A 10,732-nucleotide genomic window follows, 5' to 3' on the forward strand; every position below is an offset into this window, starting at 1 on the left:
ATCGATTCAATTCAAATACAAACATCTTGTGAGATCCATTGAAATAGGGAAGGAAGTTCCTTGAGAATTTTGTCCTGCCTTAACTTCAGTGGAGGTTCCACCAGAGGCATTGGAAAATCACTTGAGGAAATTCACCCCTATTGAGTTTAATTGTCAACTCTCTCAAAATTAGCACCTCATTGTTAAAATATGTTTGGTCCCAGTTATTTTCTGAGGAGGTTTCTCTCAGCATGCCTTGTCAAATACAGAGAAAGCCTTTGAAGAAGAATAGTTGGGTTGAAAAGCTTCTATGGATGGAGAGAAAATAAATATAATCATTATATAGGAATCTATATTTCAGTGGAATCGGCATGATGATTCATTATTTTGAAGAACTAAATTTGTTTGGCAGTTAAAACCTATGTATTATCCGTAATCAGATACCCACTAAATTTGAACATTTTTCTCCAGCATTGGGAGCTGAGAAGGAAGGGAGAAGAGTGGGCATTCCTCAGCTTAAAAGAATGATTTTACATTGCGTTGAAGAACTGAAATGCTGATTTCTCTGATCTGCCAAACCATCAAAACACCACTGCATCGCTGCTTGTGGGATCTTGCTGTTCACAAATTGATTGCTGCCTTTCCTGCATTACAATGTTGATTACACTTCAAATGTACTTCATTAGTTGTAAAGCTCTCTGGGATGTTCTGAGGTCATGAAAGGCACGAAATAAATGCAAATTTGACGCCGAGCCACATCATGAGATAATAAGACAAGTAACTGAAAGCTTGGTCAAAGAGGTCGGTTTTAAGGAGCTTAGAAAGGCAAAGAGGTTCAGGGAGGGAGTTCCAGAGCTTAGGGCCTAGGCAGCTTAAGGCACAGCTGGCATTGGTGGAGCGATGAAAAGCAGGGATGTGCAAAATGCCAGAATTGGAGGAGTGCATATATCTCGGAGGTATAGGGCTGATCTGTGTCAGTGTTTCTCCTCTGAACGAGCACTAGTCCTAATCTCACATTCTGTGTGCCCTTTACCTTCAACCACCTACCTGAATATTATTAATTACCATAAAGCCACACTACCTAGAAGTTTGTAAAGGATTACAAGGTGTATGATATGGTACAAATTAAAAGGGGGAAGAAACAGGAGCCATGGAATTGACTACATATCTTAAAAAACAAAGATGCAAAAATAATAGTTTGGTCATGTTTTCCCCAGAAATGCCAATGCTCAATGTTACTCTTTGCAAACAATAATTTGCACTTATTTCCTCTCGTAAACAAGCCAAATATTTTCCTTACCGCAACAGTCTGTGGTTTAAAGCTGTCATGCAAAAAACATTTTTATTAAAAAGAAGCCGCGTGCACATTTAAATAGTATGTCGAAGGTCGGCTCTGAATAGAGAAGATTAAGAAGATCAGAAAACCTTCTAAGGAAATATTTAAGTGCTTCTTTTTTTTTAAAAAGATTGTTAACAATAGGAAAATATATGAAAAAGCATAGATCAATTATTAAACTGAATACTCCTGAGGTAACACATCAAACACCTTTCCAGGATCTTTAATCATTATCCAAGTGTGGTTAATACAATACTAATTACAGAGTGTTTGACATTCTTGAGGATCCTAACTAAAATATTTTGCAAATTGTTTCTTTCGTCCCTGAACACAATTGGATTTGTCACTCATATTGACTTGATTTTGAATAGTTTGTAAATGCCACAGCTCCTCCATGTGGTTGGAACAAAGACAGACACTAAAAATGGATGGAGCAGAAATGTTGGAAGCACAAACTCATGAAGGGGCTTTGATAGAGTAGATGGGAAGAAATTGTTACCACAGGCAGAAGGGTCAGTAGATAGAGGACACTTGATTTAATGTGAAATGAGGAGAATCTTTTTTTACACAGTGAGTTGTTGTGCTTTGCAATGCACTGCCTGGAAGGGCAGTGGAAGCAGATTTGATAATAATTTGCAAAAGGGAATCGGATACATACTTGAAAAGAAAGAATTTGTTGGGTTATGGCAAAAGAGCAGGTGAGTAGGATTAATTGGACAGCTCTTTCAAGGAGCCAGCACAAATACAATGGGCTGAATGACCTCCTTCTGTATTGTTTGATACGATGTGAATAGAGGCCATATTCTATAGGTTCACCAGGATGATATCAGACACGAGACACAACATTTATGATGAGAGGCTGGAATTAATTCTCTAGAACAGGGAAGAATGAAAGGAAATTTAACGGAGGTTTTTAAAATGAGTCGTTTGGTAGTACAGAACTTGAGTATTGCTGAAAATAGAGACATGTTGTCAAAGCTTTTCCTCTTGCACTCATCAGGACAAATGCAAGAATAACCAATGTAAGGGAAAACAACAACTTATACTGCAGGAGAAGAGAGTGCTGATTGGTTGGCAAGTGAACTCAGATTGGTAGAGGCGTTGCCATGGTGAATGCACCAGTTTGCAGTGACTGACAGTTAACCAGGCAGCTTGACTCTGATTGGTCAAGGCACTGCCCTGAGGAATGAACCAGCGAATGGCTGTCACTTATTTTGTTCAGCTGAAATAGGCACAATGTTTGTACATATTCTTTCTGCCTGCAAAGAACAGGGCCCTGTGTATTAATATATGTAGCTTCCAGCACGCGCAAATGCGCCACACTGCGAGCCCTATTGACAATCTTAAATTGGTTGTCAATGTAATTCTTAGCACACTATGGATTATTTAGCAAATGTTGTCCAATCGTGGAATCACATCTAATGTCAGACACTATGTTTTGAGTTTTGCAAGCACGGTCTGCTTGGGTACGGCCTGTACCTTGCCCCTTGCGAACAACAGGATGGACATGTTGTTTGATACGATCCACCAGTCTTTGGGATGTACGGCCTATATACCTAGCATCACACTGGCATTGAAATTCATATATCACATTACTCATTTGTGTGATAGGCAGACATCCTTTTGGCTTGATGGCAGCATCCTGTTAGTGGTGAACACCACACGTGTTGCTACTGCATAGTAGCAGTGTGAAACAGCTAGCTTCACTTGTTTCTCAAATTTTTGGGATACATGACCCTTCCAGGGTAATTTGAGGCAGACTGGGCATGTTTCAGAGCCCAAAAAGATGGCCTTAGGCCCATTCATAAGTTTGTGCAATATACAGCAAGAAATGATCAAAGTTCACTTGCCAACCAATCAGCACTCTCTTATGCAATATAAGTTATTGTTTTCCCTTACATTGGTTATTCTTGCAATTATCCTGATGAGTGCAAGATGAAATGTTTCGACAACATGTCTCTATTTTCAGCAATACTCAAGTTTTTAAAATTACCAAAGTTTTTATGGAGTGAGTACCGAAAGGCGAAATCCTCTGTTTCTCTCTCCACAAACTGCTGAGTATTTCCAGCACTTTCTGTTTTCGTTGCAGGTAAGTTCCTGTTAGTCAGAGTTCCCTGAGACCTTGAGGAGCTATGTGTAGGCAATGAAGGATCCATGCAGTGCTTGTTTGCCGTCATGGACCCATGGATTCGATTGCATGAGCTCCTCCATTGAGAGATTGGGCAACCTCTTGGAGAACCATATGTAGCACCACTCTGTGTGGGTGCAGGACCAGCGCACTGATATGCACAGAAAGAGTGAAACTATATGTAACATGACCTTTTTCAGACCTGCAACATATAACAAGACATGTTTCTGAGGCGGCACAACTCTTCAGACTAAAAATCAGTTTAAAGAAAACTGAAGTCCTGCATCAGCCTGCACCCCCAAGAAGAATATAGACCACCAAGCATTGTCATCAAGGGAACCGAGCTGAATGCCATCAAGCAATTTGCTTATTTGGGAAGCGACATCTCATTTGATGCCACCATAGACAAGGAAGTGGACAATAGGCTCTCAAAAGCAAACAGTGCATTTGGCAGACTTTACAAACATGTGTGGAGCAACCACAGCCTCAGAGCACAGACCAAACTCAAAGTTAGAAAACCGTAGTCTTCACCTCCCTTCTGTATGGTGCCGAGTCATGGGTCCTATACCGCCGTCATGTGCGCCTTCTAGAGCACTTCCATCAGCGCTGCCTCCGCAGCATCCTCAAGATCTGCTGGCAGGACCGCATCACAAACATTGAAGTCCTGGAAACAGCCAACATCACCAGCATTGAGGTCATCCTCCTGAAAAGCCAACTGTGTTGGGTGGGTCACATTGCCCGGATGGACAACAGTCACCTGCCCAAGATCGTGTTGTATGGAGAGCTGACCATGGGTAAAAGGAACAGAGGGGCTCCATGCAAACGTTTCATGTACTCCCTGAGGAAGTCCCTCTCAGTGTGACACATCAACCATCGCCAGTGGGAAGCACAGGCCATAGTTCATGATGCCTGGAGATGCTACATCAGGAGGGCTACAGACACCTTTGAGACTGAGTGAAAAACCAGCATGAAAGAGAAAAGAAGGAGAAGGATCGATCCAATTGCCCCCAGCAGCAACTACACCTTTACTGTATGTGCTGTGGGAGAATCTGCCGGGCATAGATAGGCCTGACTAGCCACTAGCCACTGATGACTACAACCTTCCCAAAATCTTCGTCCGTGAAGAAATGTCAAGAGATCTGTAACATAGACTGCTAAGTGTCTCCGATAGTGCAGAGGTGCTCAGAGTGGATGCTTGCTGTGCCTCAGTCGGTGGCCTCATCCAGAATCTAAGGGCACCAGGAGAGGGCTGAGATGATCAAAGTAGCATATGAAGGGGGTCACCCCTCAGGGAGCATCAGCGTCACCCTTTCAACCCTCACCCCCTCTGACTCAAGAACCATCTGTCTGCCAGGGCCTTGTGACAGAGGCAGCCCCTGCAATGGCACAGGCACGGCAGCCTGTGGAGGGTCCCCATAGGCACCTCCAAGATGGGGATGGAAGCCAAGGTGATCTCTGCCAGAGGCAGAGACCAGGTGGCAGGCTGCATCCACCTCATCCTCTGTCACAGGGTGAACACCCTGTAGATGTGTTAGGTAAAGGAAGGCACCATGCCATTGAATTCACTTTTTGGGTCACCTGGGTGTTGGTCCACATATTATCAATTGTTAGGAAAATGCGATATGCCAAATGAGAAATATTACTTCATCGGTTGGAAACTTACATTAGACTTTTAATGGAAAAAATCCTACAGTTAACTTTTAAAAAACTGGCAGTCAAGATGGCCACTGCAATTTACATCTGAAATACCAGGAGATCGAACTGGAGACAAAAGTCTATCAAGAAGCCCAGCCAGGACAATGCTTTGGCTAACTGAGTAGATTATCCATATCACCTTCGTAAGCAGGACGTTCAAAGCTATATTGAGGCATTCATAAGTGGAGACATCTCTCCAGGGGATAAACACTGACAATCCCACCTGAGAGAGGTTTTGGGTTTTAGACTTTGGACGTCATTAAAAACAAGGGGATTGAGAGAACCATGTGACAGTCGGTTCATCTCTGGAAAAACTGGGAGTTTTGTTACACAAAGAGACAAGCAGTAACTGAGACTGCAGCAGCAGAGAAGGCTGTGCACCTCCCTTTCTTTCTTTCTTTCTTTCTCTTCCCCCCAGATAACGCAAGTTTGAAAACCGTCTGTAATTGTGAATCCTTTCAAGCCTACAGATTACCAACTACAAGTCTGCCTCCAAGAAAGACTTGAGCCAAGCAGGCCAACTACAAAGTGCACTTTGACCAGCCGAGGACTTCACGAATACAGCTTCATCTGGAATGCCACCAAACCATTCACTTCACAGACTGTGTATTTAAGTTCCATTTGTTCTGGACTCTAATTGAACCACCAAATCTATTTTTCCCTCTGTAATCTATCTGTGTGTGTGATTCTTGAGTGAATGTGTGCATGAATGTGCAGTGTATTTTTTAAAATTTATTTTTAGATCAGTTTTAGATTGTTAAGTATAATAAAATTACCTCTTCCTTGTTTAAACTCAAGAAAATCTGTCCGATTGGTTCTATCACAATCACATTAAAGGTAAAAAGTCAAACACTCACTGAGGTGGTAAGCATAACCACATTTTTTTTAAAGGGGAATAAACCCTGTTGTGGTCAAGAGAGGAAGGATAAGAGTGGAGCCTGAGACCCCTCCTCACCTGGCCGTAACACTGTTGTTTTGTTATCATCACAATATAACTTGTTTATGTTATCACTCTGATATGTGTTATTGATGTTTCATTTCAGAAATGGGTGTAGTATTGTGGGGTGGGTGCAGGTGGACATGAGGTTCTGGGGATGGTATGTGCCCATGCCTTTTGTGGTGTTGGATTCTGTTGGTGGAGGGACCCTCATGCTGCATGCTCAAGGCTGGCAATGGGACCTCGCAGTTATGTGTCATAGTGATGTGATAGCTCTCTGTACTGGAAGGTGCATTTTGGGGTCATCAGCTGCAAGGGCACGGGGAGATCAGGTGAAATGCTGATGATTCAGTGTGGCCCTTGCTACCACACCAGCCTGCAGTTCACCCTAAGGTCTGCGATGGTGTTGCCAGGAATCCTCTGCTGCCTGGTCACCAGCCACCTCTGAAGCAAGGCCTTCCTCCTCCGAGTCCGCCTCCAAGTTTGAATGCCGTCCCAGCTCTTCCTCTGCATCCATCTTCAGGCCTCTTTCCACTGTCATGTTGTGCAGGACATAGCAGATGACTATGATATGGAACACTCTGGCTGACTCGTTTTAGAGGGCACCACCTGACTGGTGAAGACAACGGAAACGCATCTTTGAGAGGCCAATGTTCTGTTCAATACAGGTCTGTGTCAGTGGTGGCAAAGGCCAAAGCCCGCTGTGCCTACGCAAGCCCATCTGTGTCACAGTGGATGTAGTAGTCCCCTTCCCTCCTGAATATGGCATTTATGACATGCCTGATGGTGTGATGAGCTGCTGACTGCGAGATGCCACCTAGGTCCACAGCTGATCCCGAGAACAATCAGGTTGCATAAAAATTTAGGGTGATGGTGATCTTGACGGCTATAGGTAAGGGACTACCATGGTGACCGTGAGGCCTCAGGTCATTGTGGATCAGAGCACAAATGTCCGAGACGATCTGCTTTGATAGGCAGAGCCTCCGAGGGCACTGCCGCTCTGTCATTTGTGGATAGCTGACTGTTGAGCAGTAGACCTGATGTCTTAGGTCGCGCTTTCTTGCCCTTGCAGCCTCTTGATCTGCTCCTCTGTCTTCCTCTTGTCCAGGAGGTTGTATCTGCTGAAGCTCATCCTGGCTGCTCTGACCAATGTCCCCTGTTCCCATCTGATTTTATTTGTTCACCAGATCTTTCCCTGCTAACCCTGCTGTCCAAGTGATGCCAGGGGACTCACGTCCTCCAGATTCCTACCATTCATCACTGACAAATGCAAGTCTTCTAGCTCCAGCAATAGCTATGTTGGGCACTTTTGGAGCAGCTGACCTTTATTTTGGGCCTCTGCATTATGTTAATCAGATATTCCCATAGCCTCATGGCCCTCTGCATTGTCCACATCTTCAATGCCTTACTGTGGTCCAAACATGGTGTTTTCCCTGTGCCCTTTCATTGAAATTCAATGGAGGGCGGCACAGTGGCGCAGTGGTTAGCACCGCAGCCTCACAGCTCCAGCGACCCGGGTTCAATTCTGGGTACTGCCTGTGTGAAGTTTGCAAGTTCTCCCTGTGTCTGCGTGGGTTTTCTTCGGGTGCTCCGGTTTCCTTCCACAAGCCAAAAGACTTGCAGGTTGGTAGGTAAATTGGCCATTATAAATTGCCCCTAGTGTAGGTAGGTGGTAGGGAAATATTAGGGACAGGTGGGGATGTGGTAGGAATATGGGATTAGTGTAGGATTAGTATAGTGTTAGTATTGGCCATGTGAGCCGCATGGAAGATGGCAGGATCCCCAAGGACACATTGTACAGCGAGCTCGCCACTGGTATCAGACCCATCGGCCGTCCATGTCTCCGCTTTAAAGACGTCTGCAAACGCGACATGAAATCCTGTGACATTGATCACAAGTCGTGGGAGTCAGTTGCCAGCGTTCGCCAGAGCTGGCGGGCAGCCATAAAGACCGGGCTAAAGTGTGGCGAGTCGAAGAGACTTAGTAGTTGGCAGGAAAAAAGACAGAGGCGCAAGGGGAGAGCCAACTGTGTAACAGCCCCGACAAACAAATTTCTCTGCAGCCCCTGTGGAAGAGCCTGTCACTCTAGAATTGGCCTTTATAGCCACTCCAGGCATTGCTTCACAAACCACTGACCACCTCCAGGCGCGTATCCATTGTCTCTCGAGACAAGGAGGCCAAAGAACAGTATAAATGGGTGGTAGATGGTCGGCACAGACATGTTGGGCCGAAGGGCCTGTTTCAGTGCTGTATCTCTGAACTAAACTAAACTAAACTGCTGCTGAAAAGCCTGTTAATGAGCTCCTCAATCAGCTCAACAGGCGATTAATTGGAGGAGTGTGTGCTTCCCTCCTTCCTAGAGTCTCTTTATAAATAGCTTCATATTCTGGAGGTGGTGGGACCTAATGCTGACCTCCAAGAATGTGATATTCAAAGCACGCACATGCTTACTTCTGCTCCCAATGGGCTTTAAAAATCTGGCCCCCGGTCTCCATAGGGGAAGGAAAATCAGGTTGTGAGTCATTAATGAATTTCCTGGCAGCTGGCTCAAAACAGCATAGGCCAAAGCCTCGATCAGGTACCCACCTGTTCTGTCAGTCATATTCCATTTTAGATGTTTCCCCAATTTCCCTTCTAAAAATCACTCTTCATAAGTCTGTTCATTGAGGAGGTAACAGGCAAAGTAGATTACATTAATGCAGTGGATGTAGTGTACATGGACTTGACAAGGTAGCAGATGGGAGATTACAAGAGAAGAATAAAGGGCATAAAATTAGAGGAGGATAGCAAATTGAATTCAAAGTTTTTAGAAGGGAGAAAACAGAGAGTTAAAGTTAAGGGCAGTTTTTCAGAGTGGTTGAAAGTGGGTAATGGATTCCCGCAGGGTTCAGTTCTGTGGCCATTTCTGTTGACTGTGTATATCAATGATTTGTATATTAGCCTAGAGGAAATGGTGCCTAACTTTGCAGATGATAACAGAATGGGATCATCTTCTAAAGCATAGTTAATTCTTTAGAATATCAAAGGAAACTGCAAAGGGATATTGATAAGATGGGATAATGAACTCAAAAGTTGCAGAAGGGGGTTAATTTCAAGAGGTGTGAGGGTGTATGTACTTAAAAAAAGTAACAGCAGTAATTATACTTTGAACAGAGGTAGGCTCAGTGGTAAAGGATTTGGGGTGTAGCAGGTTCACAGAATGTCAAAGATGGTGCATCAGATCAATAAGACCTTAAATAAAAATATAATAAAGCTAATAAAAGATAGTTAAAAGCTAATCCTAATTGCGAGGAAATTACAGAGAGGTGCAATAATTCTAGGGTAGTTATAATGGGGGACTTTAATTATCCAAACATAGACTGGGATAGTAGTAGTGTAAAGGGCAGTGAGGGGCAAGAGTTCCTAGAATGTGTTCAGGGAAATTTTCGACAGCAGTATGTTTCTAGTCCAATGAGAAAGGAGGCACTGCTAGACCTGGTTCTTGGGAATGAGGTGGGTCAAGTGGTCTATCAGTAGGAGATCATTTAGGGGATAGTGATCATTGTATCATAAGGTTTAGGCTGGCTATGGAAAAGCATAAAGAATAATCCAGAGTAAGGATCATTAACTGGGGGAAAGCCAACTTCAATGGGGTAAGAACGGATCTGAGGCGAATAAACTGCAGTCAAAGGTTGACAGGAAAACTGGTAGCTGAACAACGGGCTACATTCAAAGAAGAGATAGTTTGGACTTAGTCAAGGTATGTTCCCTGGAAGGGGAAAGGTAGGGTAAACAAATCCAGAGCTCCTTGAATGACAAAAGAGATAGAGATTAAGATAAAAAAGAAAAAGTGTGCTTATGACAGATGCCAGGTAGAAAATACTATTGGGAAACAATCTGAAAACAGAAGGTACAGAGGGGAAGTGAAAAAGCAGATAAGAGAAGCAAAGAAAGCATGCAAAGAGACTGGCAGCTAACATTAAAGGGAATCCCAAAGTTTTCTATAGACATATAAATAGTAAAACGGAGGTATTAGGAGGAATTGGGCCGATTAGAGACCAGAAAGAGGACTTACACATGGAGGCAGAGGGCATAGCTGAAGTATTAAATAAATGTTTTGCATCTGTCTTTACCAAGGAAGAAGATGCAATCCAGGCAATGGTGAAAGAGGAGGTAAGTCAGACACTAGAAGGGTTTAAAATTTATAAGGAGGACATATTAGATAGGCTGTCAGTACTTAAAGTAGATAAATCACTAAGACCAGATGAGATGCATCCAAGGATACTGAGGGAAGTGAGGGTGGAAATCGCAGAGGCACTGGCCATAATTTTTCAGTCTTCCTTAGACTCGGGGGTGGTGCCAGAGGACTGGAGAATTGGAAACATTACACCCTTGTTCAAAAAAGGGTGTCAAAATAAGCCCAGCAACTACAGGCCAGTCAGTTTAACTTCGGTGGTGGGGAAACTTCTGGAAAGAATAATTCGGGAAAAATTAATAGTCACATGGACAAATGCAGGTTAATTAAAGAAAGCCAGCATGGATTTCTTAACGGAAAATCACGTTTAACTAACTTACTGGAGTTTTTTGAGGAGATAACGGAGAGGGTTGATGAGGGCAATGCAGTTGATGTGGTGTACATGGACTTTCAAAAGGCATTTGATACAGTGCCACACAGCAG

The sequence above is a fragment of the Heterodontus francisci genome, chromosome 15 (genome assembly GCF_036365525.1).
Source record: "Heterodontus francisci isolate sHetFra1 chromosome 15, sHetFra1.hap1, whole genome shotgun sequence".
Classification (NCBI taxonomy): Eukaryota; Metazoa; Chordata; class Chondrichthyes; order Heterodontiformes; family Heterodontidae; genus Heterodontus; species Heterodontus francisci.